This window comes from Moschus berezovskii, chromosome 3 (assembly GCF_049115385.1).
Source record: "Moschus berezovskii isolate FMDL1 chromosome 3, NW_MosBer_1.0, whole genome shotgun sequence".
In the NCBI taxonomy this organism is placed as follows: domain Eukaryota; kingdom Metazoa; phylum Chordata; class Mammalia; order Artiodactyla; family Moschidae; genus Moschus; species Moschus berezovskii.
In genome coordinates this window covers 78,774,314-78,798,243 of record NC_142462.1, presented here as the reverse complement: position 1 = coordinate 78,798,243, position 23,930 = coordinate 78,774,314, and the positions used below count along the sequence as shown (strand labels likewise).

General features: G+C 44.5%; 1 protein-coding gene across 5 annotated transcripts in view; it reads left to right on the top strand.

The window, feature by feature from the left end:
* SNX10 (sorting nexin 10) overlaps nucleotides 1-23,930 on the top strand; it is a 66,224-nt gene that overhangs the window by 2,586 nt on the left and 39,708 nt on the right. The window contains exon 1 of one of the 5 annotated variants that reach the window (XM_088834606.1): nucleotides 4,322-4,340. The exons of the other annotated variants lie outside the window; for them this stretch is intronic. The gene's annotated coding sequence lies outside the window, so the exon portion shown is untranslated. Of the gene's footprint in view, nucleotides 1-4,321; nucleotides 4,341-23,930 lie in introns of those variants that run through there. 5 annotated transcript variants of the gene reach the window in all.

Below are 23,930 nucleotides of genomic sequence, written 5' to 3'. Positions count from 1 at the left end.
TCATTGGAATTGAAATCTGGGGATAATCATTTCCTAACTGAGATACTGTCAGCAGAACACTTAACTTTCTGATTTATCCTTTCTTTAGAACTAAAAAAAGGTACTGGTAATCCTTGCCTCCCAGAATTGTTCATAACAATAGCTGACATTTACTGAGCACTGATTATGCGCTAGGCATTGTGAAAAGAGTTTTTAACGTGGCAGGCTCATTAATCCTTATAACAAACCTGAAGCCGATTCTGTTTACATCTGAGGGAAAATGAGTTATCAAGATATCTATGGCTTCCCTAAACTCTTCAGCTCAAGATCTTAACCACCCAGCAAATGTGTCCCAGATTTCTATAATGTGGAATTGTTATTTAGGGCTTAGTGTCTGCCAGGCTTGATTTCAAGTACCATATGTATATTAACAGTCCTTGAGATATTATGTATTATTTTTATTTTGCCCTAGTTTTTTTTTTTTTCCCCTTCCCTTCTCCCCTTTTCAATAACAGAAGAAGAAACAGGCACAAAGCCTAAGTCAATTAATAAATGATGGAGCCGAGATTTGAAAGAGGCAGCCTGGCTCTGGAATGGGTACCCTCCCTCAGGCACTCCTCTGTGAATGTAGGTAAAGGGCTTAGCCAGACCTCAGTCAAGGGCAGCCCTTAATTTGCATTTTCATTTATTTTACCCTAAGAAACCACTTGTTCCTCTCAGTCTCTGAGGAGAAGAAGATGCTTTTAGTTCTGGAACTGATTCAACTTTGCTTAAGGTTTTGTGATTCTATATACATTTCTGTTGTATTCTGTGTTATTTTTTAGAAGTTTGTGGTGGGTCTCAGTGATCTTGACCCTGGGAATCCAGAGATAGGCTTTAGGGAGTCTGTGAACTCCCGGAAAACATATGATTTCATAGTCTTGTACAAGAGTATATTATTCTAAAGGTGAGAATTCACAGCTTACTTTAGATTCTCTTTTTAAAAAATACTTTTTCATTTATTTATTCTCTTTTTGGTTGCATGGGATTCGGGATCCTAGTTCCCTGACCAGGGATCTAACCTGTACCCCCTACAGTGGAAGTGCAGAGTCTTAACCATTAGCCCACCAGGGAGGTCCTTACTTTAGATTCTTAAAGGGTCATTCATGGTAGAAAGAACATTTGGTAATGACTATTCTATTCCTATAATCTAATTTTACAAATAAGGAAATAGCTTAATCTGAGCTATGCAGCTACTTAGAAAGGGGACTATAAAACTCAGGTTTCCTAACTTCCAGTCTCATATTCTTTCCATCACACCCCAGTATTTCCCTTTGGAATGAGTGGTGCCAGGTGAATGAATTACAAAAAGCCAAAAGACTCCCATCTTTTCCACCTTCTTCCCCAGTGTGGGAGAGGCCAGCAAAGTTTCCTGGAAGCACTCTTAAAATACATCATCTTTTGGCATGTCATCTTGTTAGCTGAACTACTCTGCAGTGATTTAAGATGGAAATCTACAACACTGTGCGATAAGAGCCAGGAGGATAAAACTTGTTTTGAGAGAAAGCAAGGAAGGAGTCAGAACATGTATTGGTTAAGGCACAAGGATGCTGTTCAGGCCTGTTGGTCGAATTGTACTGTTGGAAAGCTATTGCTGAGGGATTTGTAAATTCAAGTGAAATTCCACGAAGTCTGAGATTTCCATGTAGGGCGTGAATCACTGGGAAGTCAGGCCAAAGCTTCATGCTCCAGTGACTAAATAAGACTAGCCGGTCATGAACCTGCTGTTAGTTTAGGCCAGCACTTTAAAGTCACTTAATTTTTACAAATTGATAAAGTTTTCCTGGGAAAATATCAAAACATTATACTAATAGGCAATATATTTTAAAATGTATTGTTCAACTGGACATCAAAATATGTTACTTTGTACCAGGAATAGCAAGTCCAGAACTAGTTTCCTTGTCAAGATAGGAATTCATCATGTGATTAAATTTACTGTAGAAAAGTTTATTGGGACTGTTATCAGTCCAATTAGGAAAAAATGAGATCCAAGCCTTACACCATTCACAAAAGTAAATGCCACTTAGAATTAAGATTGAATGTCAAAACCAAAATTATAGATATTAAAATATATATACACATATGTGAGATTTAAAAAAAATTGTTTGCACTGAGTTTTTACTGCAGCACGTTGGATCTTCTAATTGTGACACATGGGAATCATTAGTTGTTCATTGGGAACTCTTAGTTGTGGTCTGTGGACTCTAGTCCCCTGACCAGGGATCAAATCCGGGGACCCTGCATTGGGAGCTCAGAGTCTTATCCACTGGACCACCAGAGAAGTCCAAGCCCATTTCTCCATATTGATGGGGAAATCTTTCACTGATTGAGAAATCCACCCCACCATGTGCTCTGATGGTTCAGAAGAGTTTACTAGGTGAGTTGAGCAGTCACCCTGTGGGCCTCCTGACCTTACACCATCTCCTGGGTCCCTCTCTTGGTCTCTCAGCCCTGCCCCTCACCCTCCTTCCTTACCCATGAGCTGCAGGGTCTTTTCCCTTTATCTTTATGACTATGGATGCTCTCCAGTTCCTCTCAGACTTACAAACCCTAACAGTTCAAAGTGCGGAACAGAACAAGGGGCACTGTATGTAGGGAACTGCTGCTCCTTAGAAATTATGGATACAACGCACAGGAAGGAGGTTTCTATTACTGATCATCATCCTCCCTGCCTCACTGACATGTCGGCCCTGTTTACTGTAGAGTGCCATTTGGGACCGCTGAGGAGGAGGCAGGTGTTCCCACAGCCCTAGATTCTAGAGTCTAGTGTCTCAAAGCCTTTCTGTCAGCTCTCTCTGGGTGATCAGACCCTGAGAATTGGGACTGAGAATTCTGCCCAGGTACACCTGAAAATTCCTATGCCGGGAGATCAGCTTCACCTTTTATGGGGAAGTGCAGACCCAATGCTGGCTTTTTGTAGCTAGCACTTTTCCCTAATGGTTGAGAAATTTTGAAAAAATGTGACCTCTGTTTGATGTGAGACCTTTGCCAGACTGAATCTGTGGTAAGATATGAGTCAGATGCTTTGGATTTCAGTCAGTGCTTTGGGCAGCTAGTTTAAGGAATATTTTGTTTGGCATTTTACCCACTATTAACAGTTATTAACACATAATAACTTTATGTATTATCTCATTCTTCTTGGGTCAAGGCCAGTGCCAAGAAACTGTGGATAAGTTTGTGCCACAGGGAAGGGCCAAGGTGTGCACTTCATTGTGTGGGCTGTTTCAGAGCATATAGACTTAAAATGTTCTGCTTCTGTAAATATTCCTGTCCCATCTGATAAATCAGATACTTGAAGGGGATATTTTTAAAAAGGCACAGTTTCTCTGTGATAATCAAGAAGAGACCTCAGCATTTTCTCCCTCAGGGGTGCTGGAAAACTCTATAAAGTAACGATCAGTGACAGTAGCTGATGCAGTAGCTGAGCTCCACATTTACTCATGTGATCTTTACAGCTGATCCATGAAACAGGCCATTATCCCCATTTCACAGATGAAACTGAGGCATAGAGATGTGAAACAATCTCCCCAGGCAAGGGGCAGAATAAGGATTGGGAGTCAGGCTGTTTGGCATTCACGTTGTCCTTCCTACTCTTGTTAGGGAGTCATGTGTGCTAAGTTGCTTCAGTCATGTCCGATACTCTGTGTGACGATATGGACTGCAGCCCACCAGGCTCCTCTGTCCACGGGATGTCCCAGGCAAGAATACTGGAGTGGGTTGCTGTTTCCTTCTCCAGGGGATCTTCCCGACCCAGGGATCAAACCCAGGTCTCTCAGGTCTACCTGCATTGGCAGGTGGGTTCTTTACCACTGGTGCCACCTGGAAAACCTTGTTAGGGGACACTGTTTGCTTAAAAGTGAAATCTCCCTCTTGCTGGCCCTCAGATAACCTGCCAGTTCTTCCTATCTGGACTGATGTCACTTTGGGCAGAGTTGAAAGTGATTTGTATATCATAACCCCTGGTGCTACTGTCTTCCTTTGTAAATAAACTTGCCTCCCCAGCAAGAGTTCTTTGCGACAGAGTGGCAAGACTATTTCCAGTGTGTTGCAATGATTTTCCTTTTTGAAAGACAATTTATCACTTTAAAAGAGGAACATGTAGTGCTTACTTTTGTTTCCAATTTGCATGCCTCTACCCTTTTCTTATCTGAGCGCCAAACTGTTCTTCAGGTGCCTGAAGGCTGTTCTGTGAGGATGTCCACCATCATCCTGGCTTGTTCGCAACTGAACTCGTCTTTGTTCTCTCTCACCTCTAAAAACAGACCTCCTTTCCAGCTTCCCTATTCCGCCTGTGACCCCAGTCTTCTTCCAGTCCCCGGCTGGTGAGTCACTCTTGACGCAGTTCTTCCATCATGCTGTCTCCAAGTTATTCTTGTTATATACATCTTTTTAAAAAAAAAAAAAATTACTTCACTGTGCGTGTCTTCGTTGCAGCATGCAGAATCTTTAGTTTGGCGTATGGAATCTAGTTCCTTGACTATGGATCGAATCTGGGCATCCTGCTTTGGGAGCTCAGAGTCTTAGCCACTGGACCACCAGGGAAGTCCCCATACATCTTTTTAAATAAACTTGGTGGTTTTTTTGGGGGGGCTGTGCAGCTTGTGAGGTATTTCCCTGACTGGGGATTGAAGTGGGACCCCCTACAGTGGAAGCCTGGAGTCCTAACTACTGAACTGACAGGGAAGTCCTAATAGATTTGATTTTTAAGAGCAGTTTTAGTTTCACAGCAAAACTGATGGGAAGTACAGAGAGATCCTATGTATAACCTGCCTCCCCTCTCCTGTTATCAGCCTTGGCATCAGAGTGGTACGTATGTCATTATAGTCAATGAACCTGCATTGACACATTGTCACCCAAAGTCTGTACTTTCCATTGAGGTTCACTTGATTCCTAGTGTTGTACCCTCCAGGTTTTGACAAGTATATGATGTGTCCACCATTGTAGTATCACACATGATTTCACCCCTCCCCACCAAATCCTCAGGGTTCTGCTGCTTGTTATTTTCAAATGTGCCTGGCCATCTCCCGCCCACCCTGAGTCATGATCTCTTCTGTTGGTTGGTGCATTCCAGCAGCTCTCTGATGAAACTCAAAGCCTATCAATCCATCCTCCATCCCATCCCCAGGTGAGTCATCACCATCATGGCAGGCTTTCGAGTACTACATCCCTGCCTTCTAAGAGAAGTCAGCGTTCCTCCTCTCATCATTCAGGACTTCCCCATCCTAGGATGTCCATTAGAACTCTTCCCAGCTTCCCTCCTTATTCGCAGCTTACTTCCTCATGATATTCTGTCAGCGCAGGCCCTCCACTGCTGGGGGCGCTGAACACTTAGGTTTACTTAAAGTGATGCTGTTGCTTCTGTTTTTTTTTGGTCATACATCACAGTTGGCAGGATTGTAGTTCCCGACCAGGGATTGAACCTGTGCTCCCTGCAATGGAAGCATGGAGTCCTAACCACTGGACCTCCAGGGAATTCCCAAGTGGTACTACTTCTTAATCACCCCAGGCTTGTCCTGTTTTCCCTGCTTGTCTTGATGCAAGCATCAAGGCCTCGTCAGGTCCTACTTTCCTTCATGAAGCTTCTCCCTTTGCACTCTCCTCCATCCTGTAACCCTGTTACCAGTGCTATTTCTTTTGGCACATAGAGTGAAGTTTGCTTTACAAGTAGACTGTTTCATGTCTGTATCTGGACATCTTTACATCTTAGAACTCAGGGCATGTGCCTTAACCATTAAAAACAGCCCTTGTCAGGACCAAACCTAGAACTCTCACATAGTGGGCTCTCAGTAATTGCTCATTGAATTGGATTGTTGCTGCCCTCTAGTTATTCTGAGGGGTCCTCCTTTATAGCTAATGACCCTAAAAGAGGTCTTTCAGAGGAAGACACTACACTTGTCTCAATATTACCTCCCTTCTGAGAATGAAGGAATCATTTCTGGAAGTATGGCTGTGAACTTTCCCAGTTCATGTACAGACAGAACTCTGCCTCCAATCTCCACATCCCTGAAGCATTTGAGACTTAAATAATTCTATTTATTGGTTAGTATTCTCCTCTCATTGCTCTCTTTTTAGCATTTATTTCTAAGCATGTAACTTAGATACTGTGTGGGGAGGACGAAGGCTTTTCTGGGTCTGGCTAGCTGGGTTTGGGTCCTGGTTCCTTCACTTACTAGCTGTGTGACCTTGCACACTTTTTCCTTATTTGTAAAATTGAGGTAGTGAGACTTGCCTGAGGGGCTCTCTTGAGGGTTAGATGAGATGATTCGTGTTGCATTCTTCACACAGTGTCTGGCCCCATCATTAACAGTCTGTTATTTTTAGTTGGGTTGCTGTTTTTGATGATGAATGGTGTGACTTTAACATCATTCTCCAGTCTCATCCTCCACAGTCCAGTGGAATTAGGCCAGAAGGAAAAAGAGAAAACAATGGAGGAAGGCGCGTGGTCTTCAAGACATTCCACCCTGGACTGTTGCTGGCTAAATTGCTTTCTTTTCTCCCCAAAATGATTGAGTAACCATGAGCAGAGATGGCCAACGGTAGGGACCATTGGACCAAGTTGTCCAATGTCCATCCTCCCAGCCCATGTGGTTGGGGCTACTTAGAAACTTGATGGTGATGCAGAAATGGAGAGAATTAGCTAGTACTAAATCAATCAAGTGTAACTGACCCATTTTTTAACGGGCACTTATTACATGCCGTGCTAGGGTTATAAAGTGTGAATGACATGAACAAGGTCCCTGCCCTCGTGGGACTTCTGAGAGGACAGACAATAAACAAGGAAGTCAATCAATAGAGAAAAATAATACAGACTGACACGTTCTAAGCAGAAAATAAAAGGATGGAGCGTTACTGAGGGGAATTTGCTTTGGTGGGCGGTCAGGAAAGGCTCCTGAGGAGGTGGCATTTAAACCAATACCTGCAGGGTGGGAAGGAGCCATCTTGGTGGGTTGGGGAGGGAAGGCAGGGAGGGGGATGTCAGAGGAAACAAAAGGCACAAAGGACCCGAGGGGGAATTTCAGAACTGACCTGATTAGGGCAGCTGGACACTATGGCAGAAGAGTCCGGCTTGGTGGGAGAACCGAGGCCGTGTGGTATATAGGAATTGTGTAGATACAGACCCCCTGTGCCCTGGTCCGTGGTTTTCAAAAGTTTTCTACCATCAGTGCACTTGCGGGGCAAGTGATATGCTCCTGGGGGGACACCCTTGGCGGGTTGGGTGATGAGAAGACTGGGATATGTGTCATTTGAAAAGAGCCCTCCATAGCTTAAATATAACTCACCACAAAATGAGAAGCGCTGCTCTTGATGATCCACTCAGAAGCCTTGGGATCTGGGGACATTTACATCTCTTAATTTTCATTAAATTTTGCAGGGTTATATAGGCACACTGTAGGAACACGGAATTCTGCCTCTTGTTGAGAACACTGGCACAGGCATTTGAGGATGAGTCACTGTTGGATTGGATCACTGTGTGGCCCATTTAAATAATACTGTGGGTTTGTTTTTTTTTTTTTTAGTCTTTGGCATGGCATTCAAGGCCTTTTTTAAAAACTTATTTTATTTTTTGGCTGTGCTGGGTTTGTTTAGTGTGGGCTTTCTCTAGTTGTGCAAGTGGGGGCTACTCTTCATTGCCGTGCACAGGCTTCTAGGTGTGTGGGCTCAGTACTTGCAGCACCTGGGCTCAGTAGTTGCAGCTCATGGGCGCTAGAGCACAGGCTCCGTAGTTGTGGCTCGCGAGCTTAGTTGCTCCTTGGCATGTCGAGCCTGTATCCCCTGAGTTGGCAGGCAGATTCTCATCCACTGCGCCACTGGGGAAGTCCAATCCTGTCTTTTCAACAGAAAAATTATTCACATTCTTTTGAAGCTATTTAGAAATGCCTTTGGCGATGTCCTTTAAATTTTTAATGAGTATAGATGTCCTTTTGTGAAGAGAGGCAGTGGAGGGGAGAGGAGAGAAGAGCTTCCGGAGTCCTCAGTGTGAGTCTGGACCATACTGTGTGGATGTGGATGGGAGATTAGCCTCTCTGGGTGTTGGCTTGGGAAGCTATCCCCTATAAAATAAAACGGATAAGTCTTGCACTGCCTGTCTCACTGATTGTCGTGGCACAGTGCTTTATAAACGGCAGAGTATCAGAAAATAAAAGTTACTTTATAAAGTTAAAATTTGTTTGCATATGATATGGCCAGAAGCACATTATAGCCAGGATGTAAATCCATGGCCATAGAAAAGAACTTTTCACTGCTCATAGGTGACTGATCTCTAGAATAATCCAAAGGAGAATATTTTTTATAACTTTTCAGTAGGAATGGGCTTTCTAAGTGTGCTGCAAAACTTAGAAGCCATAAGGAAAAAATTGATACAATTCGTTACTTAAAAACAGCATAGCAAAACCCCTGTAAGCAAAACTAAAGACAGATTCAGTTCAGTTCAGTTCAGTTCAGTCGCTCAGTCGTGTCCGACTCTCCGCGACCCCATGAATCACAGCACGCCAGGCCTCCCTGTCCATCACCAACTCCCGGAGTACACTCAGACTCATGTCCACAGAGTCGGTGATGCCATCCAGCCATCTCATTCTCCGTCGTCCCCTTCTCCTCCTGCCCCCAACCTTTCCCAGCATCAGAGTCTTTTCCAGTGAGTCAACTCGTCTCATGAGGTGGCCAAAGTATTGGAGTTTCAGCTTTAGCATCAGTCCCTCCAATGAACATCCAGGATTGATCTCCTTTAGAATGGACTGGTTGGATCTCCTTGCAGTATAAGGGACTCTCAAGAGTCTTCTCCAACACCACAGTTCAAAAGCATCGATTCTTCGGCGATCAGCTTTCTTCACAGTCCAACTCTCACATCCATACATGACCACGGGAAAAACCATTGCCTTGACTAGACGGACCTTGGTCGGCATACAAAATGGAAAAATATATGAGTTTCATGTTATACGTTAAGGGTTAATTTCCCTAACACATAAAGAATTACAAAGTAATAAGGAAAAGAACAAAACGGTGTAGGAAAATGGTCAAAGGATGTAGACAAAAAGTCGTATAAAGTAATTTAATGACTCCTAAACACATGGCGTGCTGTGATTCATGGGGTCGTGGAGAGTCGGACACGACTGAGTGACTGAACTGAACTGAACTGACTGAAACACATGAAGGAAATGGCAGCCCACGCCAGTGTTCTTGCCTGGAGAATCCCAGGGATGGCAGAGCCTCGTGGGCTGCCGTCTATGGGGTCGCACAGAGTCAGACACGACTGAAGCGACTTAGCAGCAGCAGCAGCAGCAAACACATGAAGAATGCTTGACCTCACACATAATTTTAAAAATACCAATTGAAGTGCATTGAAACATGCTACACTTCACCTACCTGGGGTTGGCAAAAGTAAAAAATTTTGATAACCATCCATGTTAGGGAGGATGTGGGAAAACAGAACTCATACATACACACTTTGTGAATGTGTATTAGTCCCCTGCAGAGGGCATCTGCCAGAACCTGTCAGAGTTAATCATTCACATTGCCTTGCTTGATTCAGTCCACTTATAGAAATTTATCCTTCAGACAAATTCACACAAACTTGCTGAGCACCGTTTCTAATAGCAAAAGAGTATCTGTCAGTGTGGGAGGTGGTGAACTGAATTGTGCTCTGGCTGCACAGTGGCATAGTACCCAAAAAGAGAACCAGGGCGCTCTGTGGACAGCTGTGGAAAAGTCTGTGTTGTGAAGAGTGAGGCATGGGAAGGACTGTAAGTGCTGGTAGCATTTACAGAAAAAGGAGTCGGGGGCAGGGAAAAAATAGGAATATATCCTACTTGCAGATGCATAAAATGTCCCTGGAAGGATACCAAAAAATGACTGAGAGGCAGAAAAGAGAGGAGAACGTTTATTCTTGACCTTTTGGCATTGTTTATATTTTGAAACAAGTGTTCAGCTTTAAAAAATAATAAGTAAAATACAGAGCAAAAACCAGAAAATAGTGGTTGAGGTAGGAGTTGATGAGCTGAATGCAGTGAATTCCTTAGCAGTGTGTTTGATCCCCAGATTATGAGACATCTTTATGTGTCCACCATGTATTCTCTCTATCTCTGTTTGGGGGTACTCCTTCAAAGAGTTCTTGATGGATTTGGGAGATACAGAACTAATGTCCACATCAATCAGAGGCCATGGAAGGGCCATATAATCCAGCCTTTGGGGATTGGTGCAGCTCCTGACGTTCACTGGGGGCCATTGTGTTCAAGGTTTATGTACAGAGTGTGGTGGGTAGAATAACAGCCTCCACATTGGTCTACATTCTAACCCTTGGAGCCGGTGAACATTTTTCCTTGCATGCCAAAAGGGACTTTGCAGGTATAATTAAGTTAGGGGCCTTGATCAATGAGATTATCCTGGGTCATTCAAGTGAGCCTGATACAGTCACATGCATCCTTAAAAGCAGAGAACCTTTCCCGTCTGTGTTCAGAGGGAGATGTGACTGCAGAAGAAGGGTCAGAGAGATGATATGTTGTGGGCTTTGAAGATGGAGGAAGGTGCCATGAGCCAAGCCTTGGGAACCGGGAGAAGGCCAGGAAACAGATCCTTCCCTCGAGCTTCCAGAAGAAACACAGCCTGAGGATGCCTTGATTTTAACCTGAAGAGATCTGTGTTGAACTTCTGACCTACAAAACTAAGGTCCTAAATTTGTGTGGTTTCAAGCCACTAAGTCGATGGCAGTTTGTTTCAGCAGCAACAGGAAACTAATACAAAGATGGTGTAGAAATACCCCAAGGCCTGAGTCAGGGGCTTTTTAGTCTACGAGGGGAGAGAAGACAAGAACCTAGCCAGTCCTCACTCCAGCCAGTGTGGAAAGTGGTCTGGAGATTTGCAAGGGGCTCTGCACGAGGTGTCCGGGGAGGCCAGAGGAGACCTGGGGAGGAGGTGGCAGTCGGAGTTGTGTTGTAAGAGGCACTGCAGCTCCCTCCTTGGGAGCAGGGACTCGGGTGCTGCCTGTGGGGCCTTGAGACAGTCACATCATCTCTGTGTGCCTCAGTTTTCTAATCTGTAAAGTGGGGATACTAATAATGCCTCCTGAAGGGACTCTCGTGTTGAGGAAAGGAATGGATGTGTGTGAAGTGCTTGAAGTAGTTCCTGGCCTTTCCAAGGGCTGTGGGAGTGTTTGCAGGTGGTTTGTCCTAATGAGGGGAGAGTAAGGTGGGGCCAGGCAGAGAGAGGTTGGGGAGCATCTGGGGACAGCAGGCCTCTTGCTGGGGAGATGAGGAGGGGGCTCTCACCTCTGTGGTGGGTGCACTGGTGAGGAGGGAGCAGAAAATGAGGTGTTGAGGGGTGTGAAGCCGGAAGACAGTGGCCTTGGAGGCTGGGCTGAGGCGGCCACCTAGGGCCTAAGGGTTTCAGTAGGTAGCGTGACAGTGGGTACAGTTAGGGCACTGGTCAGGTTTCTCTAGGAGGGGAGGCAGGCTTCGTTTCTGAGCCCTGACTTCAGAACCTTCTTCCCCGTCCCCCTTGTTGGCTCTGTCTCCTTACCCTGAGCAGCCTGACCTCTAACCATGATGATCACACCTCATCCCCTGACTCTGACCACTGGGCCCCCCTGGAGGTGTATCTGGATCAGGGGCCATTACCTAGTCCCTGGGCTGGTGGTGGTGTTTAGGTGCTCAGTCATGGTCAACTTTTGCAGCCCCATGGACTGTAGCCTGTCAGGCTCCTCTGTCCACGGAATTTCCCAGGCAAGAATACCAGAGTGGGTAGCCATTCCCTTCTCCAGGGGATCTTCCTGAAACAGGGATTGAATTCACATCTTGTGCACTACAGACAGATTCTTTACCACTGAGCCACTGGGGAAGCCCTGGTACCTGGTACTAGATCCCAGGACTCAGTGTCTGGAGAGAGAACACTCTGGTGTCTGCAGTGGCTCTCCTGGGTCCCTGCAGAGAGAGGAGCAGAAACCCCAACTGTGTGGCTTTGGCAGGTCCCCAGGGGCTGATGGCTGGTTCCGCCCTGTTGTCTTTCAGAAGCTGACTCCCTTCCGGCCTTGGCCGTTTGGGGGCTGTGGCCTCTCAGCATGTAGAACGACTTCTTGAGCAGAAGAGTCATAGGCTGCCTTGTGGAGACAGATAGCAAACAGGAAATAAAAGCATATGTGATTTTGACTCACAGGTACATGGTAATGTCTGTGACAGGGCTGAGTTGTGATTTGAAGTGGTGGTCTTTGGTTGACCAGGACCAAGGCCTCCCTGTGAAGCAGCAGCCTGGACTGGTGGGTCTCCTTGGTCCTGGGTGGTGGTGAATGGGCAGTTGAGAGCCCTGTCTTTTCCTTTCCCTCAGTTGGTTTCCCCTTCTGGAGCACAAGATGTCACATGGTTTCTGCTTGAGTCATGTGTGTACTATGTGTGAAGTGCCTGGAATGGGTTGCCTAGTACTTGACCACTGGAAGATGATCTATGAGAGTTCTCTTCCTCTGCCAGGGCTGACAGGTGACAGGTGACAGGTGAGCCTGATGTGCTCCCTGGGTGTGGGACTGCTTCCCAGGCAGAGGGCCTCAGCTTCGCAGCAAATAGCAGAGACTCTGGGCACTGTCGACTTCTTATTAGAGTCACCAGCAGGAGTAAGTGGAGATGTTGCTGTTGTTCGGTTGCTCAGTCATGTCCGACTCTTTGAGACCCCACAGACTATACAGTCCATGGAATTCTCCAGGCCAGAATACTGGAATGGATAGCCATTCCCTTCTCCAGGGAATCTTCCCAACCCAGGGATTGAACCCAGGTCTCCCACATTGCAGGCAGATTCTTTACCAGCTGAGCTACCAGGGAGGCCCAAGAATACTAAGGTGGGTAGCCTATCCCTTCTCCAGGGGACCTCCCCAACCCAGGACTCAACCTGGGGTCTCCTGCACTGGCAGGTGGTTTCTTTACCAGCTGAGCTACCAGGGAAGAGAAGCCCCATTCATCTAAGAGATATGTGATCTTGTTAGATCCTGTAAATGAATTCTTTCCTCCCCAAGGCTATAGTGTCACTCTCCTGAAGCAATTTTCTTGGTTGGGAGGTTGCTTAACTGGACTTTTCAAGATTATTTGGCCTATCTGGTGGGACCTGCTATATCTCTAAATCTCTGAAAAAAATGTGCAGAGGAATTACATGCCTACTGAAAAAGGTGCAGATAGTTTAGGCCTTATGTGAATTTAGGGCTCTGCCAAACCAATGTGGCTAAGTAAGTTTGTAATTTTCCTTTATTTCAGGAACATTCACGTAGCAAAGCTCCATCTCCTGCTTTTCTCCACTTTTTCTCACCTTGCAAAGTTTGTTGTTCACTCATGGCAAAAAAAATGAAAACATTGTGAAATCAAGCCTATCATTGAGTGATAATCAAAATCCTGAAACCCTGAGAACCTCACTATTTGACAAGTAACAAATATAATTTTCTTTTAAAAATCTTTTTAGACTAAAATAGCTTGCCTGTGGAGAAGGAAATGGCAACCCACTCCAGTGTTCTTGCCTGGAGAATCCCAGGGACGGGGGAGCCTGGTGGGCTTCCATCTACGGGGTCACACAGAGTCGGACATGACTGAAGTGACTTAGCAGCAGCAGCAGCAGCAGCTTGCCTGTGGATGTTTTCCTTTCTCATAAAGAACTTAATGTTTCTACTGGTTTAGTATTTTTACATTAGAAGTGAGTATAATGTGGGATGCTGCTGTATGACTTACTTAAAAATACGATATTCTGAAACATTTGGGCTTTTCCTTGTGACAGTGGCTTGTGGAGAATACAGAGATTTGGTAACTGTGTGTGTGTGTGTGTGTATGTGAGTATATATAGTTTCCTTTATTTCAGTTTCACAATTGAGTGTTAAGAACCTAGTCTGTGAATGACAGGTGATTCTGCTTATTTTAAGAAAAAAAATATTCAAGGAAGGGATTGGAAAGCTAATTAAACTAGCAGGAAAAATAAAACAGAAGCTGTATGTAGTGAAAAAATCAATCAGAAGAATCAGAAAAGCAGTTTATTGTTAATAATGTATTAATTGTTGATGAGTCCATACCTCACACTGCCCTCCTTCACCTGCGGGGATGCTGCCGTGTCCATTTCACCTCTGCGAGGCTTTGTACCTGAGATCCTCTTCAGTTCCGAAGACGACCTCTGTCTCAAGTATTACGATGCCCATACGACAATGAACCCTGGGCTGCCTGTGCTTCCTTCATGCGGTGCCCGAGTGGCTGAGTGATTTCTGAGCACTGTTTTCTTCCATTTATTTGTTCAATCAGTATAAATGTATGTAGAGAACCCATTAAGTGCCTGGTCCCTTAAGGCAGAGATCTCCCTTTAGGCCAGAGATCCTAAACAAAGAACAGTGAGAGCTGAGTTGTCCCTGAGCCTACAGTTTGGTGGGGAGATAGACGTTAACTCAATGCCTAAATGAATAAGGGTAAGAATCTTGCTGAGATCAGAACCACAGAGGAAGAGCTTGGTGCAGGGGAAGTGTAACGAGGGGGATTTGACTCCGCTGGAGGGAGTTAGGGGAAGCTCCCCAGAGGTAGTGAGACGGGAACAGAGATCTGAAAAGGGGGTAGCAGTCATCTAGTGACAGATGGGTTTGAATTCCAGCATTGCTTCTGAGCAAGTGGGTGACCTTGTGGTGGTTACTTTGAGCAAGTTACTTCCTCTTTCTAAGGCTTAGTATCTTCATCTCTGAATTGGACGGTTGTGAGAATTAAATGAGACAATGCACAGAATATACTCAGCATGCTGCCAGAATGCAGCTGATACTCATAATGATAGCTGTTTTATTTCTTTCTGTGCTTTCTGTTCATTTTGCTGGAAACTTTGAAGTGAAGTGAAGTCACTCAGTCGTGTCCGACTCTTTGTGACCCCATGGACTGTAGTCCACCAGGCTCCTCCATCCATGGGATTCTCCAGGCAAGAATATTGGAGTGAGTTGCCATTTCCTTCTCTGGAAACTTTGAAAAGACACCTAAATCTTTCCTTGTTCTGGTTAGCAGGAGCTACTAAATAACTCCAGAAGAGTTAGCTTGGAAAATGGAAGCTAAGGGAGATTTAATGATGGTTTACAAATAGGCCAAGTGTCCTCAGCTTTGAAGATATGGGAAATGCTTCTTATAGAGTCATTGGTGTGAAGTCACATTCAGGATGGGGCTACTTTGGAAGCTGTTGAATATACTAGGATTTTAAGGTTCATGAATTATTAGATCACATCTCCTCCATTTCTCATGGCAGTGAACCATGAATAGCTAGGCTAATGTGTGTTTTCTGTTCTAATAGTGCATTCTATTTGTCCAGTAATTTTTGCCATGGTATTTGTAGTTGTTTATGGGTATTTCTTATAGCTAAATGTGCAAGGGTCTGTCTGCATCCTTTGAGAGAGGCAAGTCTTTCTTTTTCTCTGATCTTTGGAGACCCACGTGTATGTACATATATCCAATCCAGCTTTTTACTCAAGTAATGCAATTTTTTTGTACTTTCCATTGTTTTTACAAATATTTTGAAAAAAAAGGGTACCAAGAATTTAGCCAGTGATCAAACTTAATTTTTATTTCACATTTGCTCAGTGCTTGAATTACTTAAATAGTTCTCACATACCCTTATGAAATAAGCATTATTAAGAATGCTTTCCGCCTCGTCTATAAGAACATGTAGGCTCAGAGAGGTTAAGTAACTTGTCCAAGGTCACACAGCCATCAATGGCATAGTTGGGATTCTAACCCAGATGTGAGTGGCTCCAAACCTGAGCTCTAAACACTTTGTTGCTGCCTTTCAAGCTAAGTTTTTGGAGATGATCTAACTGCTGTGTCAGAAAGGTAGGTGTGTGTCAAAAGATTTATTATACATTATATAGTTATGAGGAAGTCTTATGAAAAATGTTAGTGGCCTCTGAAGAGCATTGAGGAAGCTTACTGAATTTAGATTTATTCAGTGAATCAGAAGTGGATATTGTAGCAATGTCTTTCTAGGTTATTTTCCTGATAGTTGTAAACTTTGCTTTTGCAGTACAGGCTTTAAGGAGCATTAGTGTATAGCAACCAAAAATTAAATATGCTTATGAGTGGTAGGACTTTATACTTCAAATAACATTTTTGCTTTTCCCTCATTCTTACCTCAATTCCTATGTTAATAACTTTACCATCATTAGATCAACTATTTGCTGCCTTAAATCTATTGGAGAACAACTTCACATTCATTTGGAAGCAAAGGGAGGATGCATTATAAATAAAAATATAGGGAATTCCCCAGCAGTCCAGTGATTAGGACATCGAGCTTTCACTACCAAGGGCCTGGAATCAATTCCTGGTCAAGGAACTGAGATCCCACAAACTGCCTGATGTGGCCCCCTCAAAAAAAAATTCAGAGATGGGTATAGACTCTGTGGGTGGAGTCAGAAAGGCGTATCAAGGAGACATTTGGCCAAAAAACTACTGGCTGTCAGCGCCTGATACTGCTGCAGACTGGGCAGAGCTCACTTCTGAGCCGATTTGTTCTGCACTTCTTATTTTGTTCTCTGCTAGTGCAAATCCTGCTTCAAAAAGTATGTGTTGTTCTTGATCAGAACTAAATAAAAATACAACCTGATGTGTCAGCTAAAGGAGGGAGAAATATCCAGCAGCTGGTGGAGAAGCGGTGCACGCTGGAGCAGTCCCTTCTCCAACCTTGCTTTCCGTCCTAGAGACTGGTTTTTCCTGACTGAGCAAGAGGAATAGGGATGACGGGGGTGGGAGCTCTTTATTTTATATATGCTTTCTGTCCTTACAGGTTTATTTGATCTATAGTTTCAAATCACAAAGGCAAAATATTAAAAAAAAACTTGTCAACAGTTCAGGAATGTATACAGTAAAAAATGAGAAAAATGGGTCCTTCTCCGCTGCCCCACATGCATGCGTATATATACATGCATATGCTTTGGCGTGTATCCTTCTGGAATCTTTTTCTATGCATCCCCATGCATATCAGTGTGTGTATATACATTTATGTCCATACTTGAACAGTGGAATCACCCTGCCTGCTGTTCTGCAGTTTCCCCTTTGTTGTTTCCCCTTAGTGTGTCATGGACATGCCCTCTCCCTTCAGGACTTCCAGATTCCCCTGTGTGTTGAATGACAAAGTTTTTGTGAATGGGGTTCACTTTGTTTAATCGCTCCCTTAGGAATGGGCATTTGGGTGTTCTCAACTGTTTTTGCAATAAACACGGCCACAGTGAGCAGACTCAGATGTGTGGCTTTGCGCCTGGGTGCTGGTCCTTCTCGAGGATCCCTCCCCAGATGTAGGGATGCCAGGTTGAAGGGTGTGTGATTTCCAGGATTTGGAGCCAGTAATCCTGTGTTCTGGTCCAGGTGGAGTGTGAGCTCTGGCCGGACTTGGATAGAATCCTGTCTTGGTTTCCACCAAGGCAGGCAAAGCAGCAGTACCCGGAGCCCCCGAGCCTGGACAGAGCTAGTTAATGAGCATGATGCTTCTCCCCGCTGTTTCACCCTTTTCCAAACTTTACGCGGGTAACAGTTTTCAAATCTTGACTTCTGCCTCACTGCAGGATGCCCAGGATACGGTCTGCCCCGAGAACGAGGCAAGTCATAGTTTTCTTTCCCACTCCCCGGCCACCTGCATTTGTTTTCCTTCTTGGTGTTTTGTTAACCTTTGGACTTCTAAAAGTTGCTGACAAGATCACAAGATTAGCCTTCTTTGAAACTGATTCCCACTGGCTTAGTTTAATTTGGTCAGTTTTGTGACGCCTTGCCCCAAGCTGTTTCCTGGCGAGACTACCTCGGTCATGAATCCACCATAGCCTGTGAATTCACGGCTGCCGCACTGACAGCTTCCCACGATTTTGGTCACATACCGGGAGGCAGCAAAGGAGGCCAGCTGACTTTGTTCTCCTCACTTCTCTGGGTTCAGCAATGACTACTGTTAAGGGGCTAGACAAGTCACTTAAATTTTTCACTTATAATTTTCCAGGCAGTTTTTATATTGTTTGTTTGTTGTTTAGTCGCTCAGTTCTGTCCGATGCTTTGCGACTCTTTTTACTGTAGCCCGCCAGGCTCCTCTGTCCATGGGATTTCCCAGGTAAGAATTCTAGAATGGGTTGCCATTTCTTTCTCCAGGGGATTTTCCTGACCCAGGGATTGAACCCCCGTCTCCTGCATTGCAGGTGGGTTCTTTACCACTGGGCCACCAGGAAAGCCTGCTTTGAATATTAGGGAGGGGTTATTTTTCTGAATGCATTGTGCATGCCAGTTCCCCTCAACTCCCATCTCCCATCTCCTGCCCACCCTTCTCCCTACCATGATAGATGTCACTCATTGATTGAATGATTGACTGATTGATCCTGCCCTTTCACCGTAGAGTCAGGGGCCCCTGGCGCTGCAGAATTAGAGCCAGTACAACTGTGGGCTTAGTAAAACCTCCAAGGGCCTCAGTTGAGAAGGAGTGCGGGGAATGCAGAGATGAATGATACCCAGTTCTGTGGAGTTCTTGGGTTTCTAAAATGATAGAAGAAAGTTAAGGCCTAGCACAGGATCGCCAACCTTTTGCTTTTTACATAAAGGGCATAAAAACCTCCTCAAAACGTATCAGATACAATTATTGTTTCCTTACAAAAGAGAGGCTTATTTTGATACCCCAAAAGTAGAAAAGACATAATCTAAAAATAAAGCAGAGTACTTTACATAGAAAGATTTTAGCTTTCTAGAAATTCAGTGCATTGTTTTCTTTTTCCCATTTTACTGTGAACCATTAAAAACTTGGTCATGGACCTAAATGCCATTTAGAGACACCTGTTATTTATTTCAGACTGCTAGAGGTTTTCTTTTTTTATAATTTGGTGGAGAGTACTACAAAGCAAAAATTTAATTCCTTTAATCTAGGTAGTATTGTATATTGGTGTTGATGTGTTCTTGGATGAACATTTTATTTCATTAATTTCATTATTTCTGCATAATAGTACTGGTTGATCATTTTGCAGAACAACACAAAGAGGGTAATAGTACTTTGCAAATTAAATAGGTACCTGTTCTTATGGTGACTCTTTGTCCACTGTCATTCATTCTTTCTAGTTATATGCTATCCATCTGCTATTATGGGCTGACTCTGGGGTGCAGCAGGGAACTAGCCAGAGCCTCTGCCCTCTTGGAGCCCACATCACAGGGACAGATACACCTATAAACAAATAACATAGATTCAGGTTGTGTTGAGTGCCGTAAGGAAAATAAAATAGTGCAATTAGAATGAGAATGATTTGGGAGAAAACTTTTAGTTAAGGTGTTGCAGCAAAGATGACTCTGGTGACATTTGAGCTGAGGACACAGTCAGAAAAGAGCTAGAGAAAAATGTTCTAGAAAGAGGGACTAGCAGGTAGAGAAGCCCTGGGATGGAATGAAGTTGGTACATATAAGAGATGGAGAGAGGGCAGAGAATAAAGGAGAGAGTAGAAGTAGGTAAAGTAGGAATGTAGGCTGGGATCAGACCATGGGGTCTGTAAGTTGGTGGGGGGCGGGGCTTCTAAGTCATGGTCAGAGATTTGGATTCTCATTGCAGTGGCCAGTGCGGATGGACTTGAGGCAGAAGAGGCATTTGATCTGAATTTTGTATTGAGAGGTTCATTCTACGTGTGTGGAGCATGGGTTGTATGGGCACAAATGGAAAAGTCACACAGGCGTGCTGGAATTGAATCCGGCAGCCCTTAATCAGGGAAGAATGAAGAAATTGCTTGCTCTAGAGGGATACAGCGGAGAAGGCAATGGCATCCTACTCCAGTACTCTTGCCTGGAGAATCCCAGGGTTGGCGGAGCCTGTTGGGCTGCCATTTATGGGGTCGCACAGAGTCGGATGCGACTGATGCAACTTAGCAGCAGCAGCAGCAGAGGGAAACAGGGGACTCCCCTGTTCATAAAAATGGAGTTAGTGAAATTCCTCCTAATTACTATTTTTTTTTTACTCTTCCTCACTTAGGCTGAAATTTCTCTTGAGATTTATACATTGGTCCTCTAAGTACCCCGCAAATTCATTTCCTTTAAAGCTATCTTGCAGCCACCTAAATGTTCAACAGTAGAAGAAAGGTAACATTTACTCAGTGGAATGCTGCGACTTACTATCTAGGAACATAGAATGCTATTTTTGTTGTAATGAAAATTGAAGAAAAGATGTAGGTTTGTGAAAACACTTGATTATGATGATAAAAAGTATGCACGTAAGAAAAAGTCAGCAAAGAAATATACCAAAACTGTGATGATTCTTTTGAACAGTGGATTATACTAGGGTGACCAGAAATAACTTAGCATTTAAACCACAATGCTTTTGAGCACTCTTAAAATGTGTGTGTATGTGTGTGCTTGCTATTAATAATTATAGAGTGACCTGCATAAGCCAGTACTGATTTGACTAACCCAGGCCATATGGTCATCCTAAGTATGGGTGGTAATTTTACTTCTCTGTTTTTCAAACTTCCTGAATTATACCACTTCAAATTTAATTTGAACTAAAAAATGCAAAATAGTTCTTTTGCTTTAGAATATTTACTTTCAGAGGTCAGAGAGCATTTCTTTGGGCTCTCTTACTTAGTCTGTCCTCCTGACCATAGGGAAGGACCATCTTGGTCTCTTTCAAGCTGGGAGGCTTTGATGCTGTGATCATTTCCCCCCCTGAGAGTTTCAGGAAAGAAGGAACTGGAATAGCACTTGCAGATTCCAAGATGACCTCTTCCTGTGATTGATGGATTACGACCCCAGTAGGCTCAAAAATGACCCAAGGACTTGTTTGGATTATTTGGCAGACCTGGTCTTCTTTATTTTTTTAATTTCCCAAAGCAGTTTTCAAATTAAAAGTTAGTTTTGGGGATCTGCCTTTTAGTTTTTTCTACTAAAGTGTTCCTAATAGAAATTTGTATTTGACCGACTTGTGTATAACCTCATAGTAGTGAGGTGTAAGGGCTCCCTGGTAGTTCAGCTGGTAAAGAATCCATCTGCAATGCAGGAGACCCCGGTTCGATTCCTGGGTCAAGAAGATCCTCTGGAGCAGAGTATGGCAACTCACTCCAGTATTCTTGCCTGGAGAATCCCAGAGATGGGGGAGTCTGGTAGGCTGCCATCTATGGGGTTGCACAGAGTCGGACACGACTGAAGTGGCTTAGCAGCAGCAGCAGCAGCAGCAGCTTCCCTGGGTAATCAGACCATTCCTCCCACCTGGAACCCGCCTCTGGCATCTCACCTCCATCATTAGGGCAATGTAACGTAAGGTTCGGAGAAGGCAATGGCAAGCCATTCCAGTATTCTTGCCTAGAAAATCCCATGGATGGAGGAGCCTGGTGGACTGCAGTCTGTGGGATCGCTAAGGGTTGGACACAGGTTAAAGGGATGAGCAGGATGGACATGGCAGCAAGACCACCTGGGCTCAAATCTCAATTCTTTTGCTTAGTAGCTATATGACCTTTGACAAATTACTTGTTACCATCTTGGTACTTGGGTTTACTTAAGTCTAAAATGGCACTAATATTCACAGCTACCTCATAGAATTTTTTATGAGGATACATGTAAAGTGCTTAGCACAGTGACCGTTGGCAGAAGGACTCTCTGGGTGTTGATTATTATCATTATGTTTTGAAGTCTGGCCCTTCCTTTAACCCTGTGCCCATTAACCAACATGGGATTTAGGAACTGCAGACCTAGGTTTGAGTCTGAGCCCTGCCCCTGTGTGTTGGATGGCCTTGGGTGGTTATCTTTCAGTAACTTCCTTGAATGTCGGTTTCCCCATCTGGAGTAGAGTATATCACATGGTCTCTGGGTGAGTCATGTGTGAAGCGTGTATGAAGTGCCCAGTTTCATCCTTGACACCTGGAAGACAGTCTCTATATTTTCCGTCCCTCCCCGGCTATAGCACTATGTCACCTGATACCTTGTACCTGCTTGGTTGCATTTCTTCCGCTAGATTATATCTTTTTTAGTTTTCCTTGTTTCTATACAACATTCATTGATTCTTTTTTTTTTTCATTGATTCTTTTATTTGATTTCCTCACTCATCTGTTCATGCAATTGTTTTTTTTATTTATGCATTCTCTTTCATTTGTTCAAAAATCACTTATAAGCACTTGCTAAGGGTGATTCCCGGCCCAGAAATCTACCATTGTTCCAGCTCGAGTCCAGGAGAGAAGTGTTGAGAGCCTGAATTAAGCTAGAGATGTTGGAGGCTGTGAGCAGGGAATGGGCTTAGGTGGCATTTAGAGAGAGAGGATGGTTAGGGCTTGTTGACTCGCTGGATTTGTAAAGTAAGGGAAAGGAAGCAATCAAAGATGGTCTCTGGGGTTCTTGCTTGAGTCAGTGTGTGGATACTGACACCATTAACTAAGATGGGTGGCAGAGGAGGAGGGAGAACCGGCTGTGATTTGGCCGGGGTCGGGGGCGGTGGGCAGGAAGAGGCGGCATGCGACAGCCAGCCTGGATGGGACACAGTCAGTTTGAGGTGGCTGAAGGATGTCTGGGCAGGGATGTGCACACGGAGGTTCTGATTGTGGCCTCCTTTGGGCGTGAGGTGGGGGTGGTGGCTGAGACAGAGAACGAGTGTGGAGCAGCAGAGACGAGGCCGTGGTGACCCTTTGGGAATTGCCCTGATTAAAGCGGAAGGTGAGTGTGAGTCTGTGGCTTCTGCTGGGAAGCCATGCATAGTGCCTCACCACAAAAACTGCCCAGGTCCCCCACCAAGCACAGGCCACTCACCATCTGCAAGTTAAGACCAGCCTCTGGTGTCAGTGTGGAGGTGGGGAGAAGAACACCCTCTTCCCCACCAGGACCTCATTCATCACCTGCAGGGCCTGAGCTACCGTGAATGTCTATCTTCTTCCCCTGCAGCATGTCTCACAGAACCCTTCACTTAAAAAACAAAAAAAAAACCCACCTTTATTTATTTATTTTAAAATGCATTTATTTATTTTGGCTGTGCTCTGCAGCATGTGGGATCTTAGTTCCTTGATTAGGGATTGAATATGTGCACTCTGCATTGGGAGCGCATACCACCAAGAAGTCTTGAACCTTTCTTGAATAGATAGATGCTGTGGTCCTTTTCTCCTAGCAGCCGTGGGTCGTTGCTTACTCTCTTGTCCGGTTGGATATGCACAAAGGAGGAAGCACACCAACAGCCACTTCCTCTCATACCTCCCTCTGCTGCTGCTCTGTGTCTGGGCCACCACCACTTGTGGGCTGTGCCATGTCAGTAGCCTCCCAACAGACCTCCCTGCTTCTGCTCTGGCTCCTGATAGTCTGTAAGTCAGATTATGTCTCTCACCTGCTGGAAATGCCTGCAGGGTTTCCAGATTCTTCACTAAGGTCCACAGGGCACCTGCCTTCCTTTCTGAGCCCCTCTCTGTCTTCCACCAACTCCATCCCCATGGCTTCCTTGGCTCCAGGTAAGCCAGGCTTGTTCTGCCTTGGGACTTCGGCACAAAGTGATTGCTCCTCCTGGAGTGTTTAAAAATTGAAGTACAGTTGATGTACAATATTATATGTTACAAGTGTACAATGTAGATTCACAATTTTTAAAACTTATGCTCCATTTGTAGTTATTATAAAACATTGATTATATTGCCTATGTGGTACAATATATCCTTGTGGCTTATTTATTCTGTACCTAATAGTTTGTACCTCTGAATCCTCTACTCCTATCCTGACCTTCTCCCTTTTCTCTCCCTAGTGGTAACCATTGATTTGTTCTTTATATCTGTGATTCTGTTTCTTTTCTGTTATTTTCACCATGTTGTGCTAAGTCACTTCACTTGACTCTGACTCTGCGACTCTGTGGACCGTAGCCTGCCAGGCTCCTCTGTCCGTGGGATTCACTAGGCAAGAATACTGGAGTGAGTTGCCATTTCCTTCTCCAGGGGATCTTCCTGACCCACGGGTTGAACCCATGTCTTATGCCTCCTGCATTGGCAGGCCGTTTCTTTA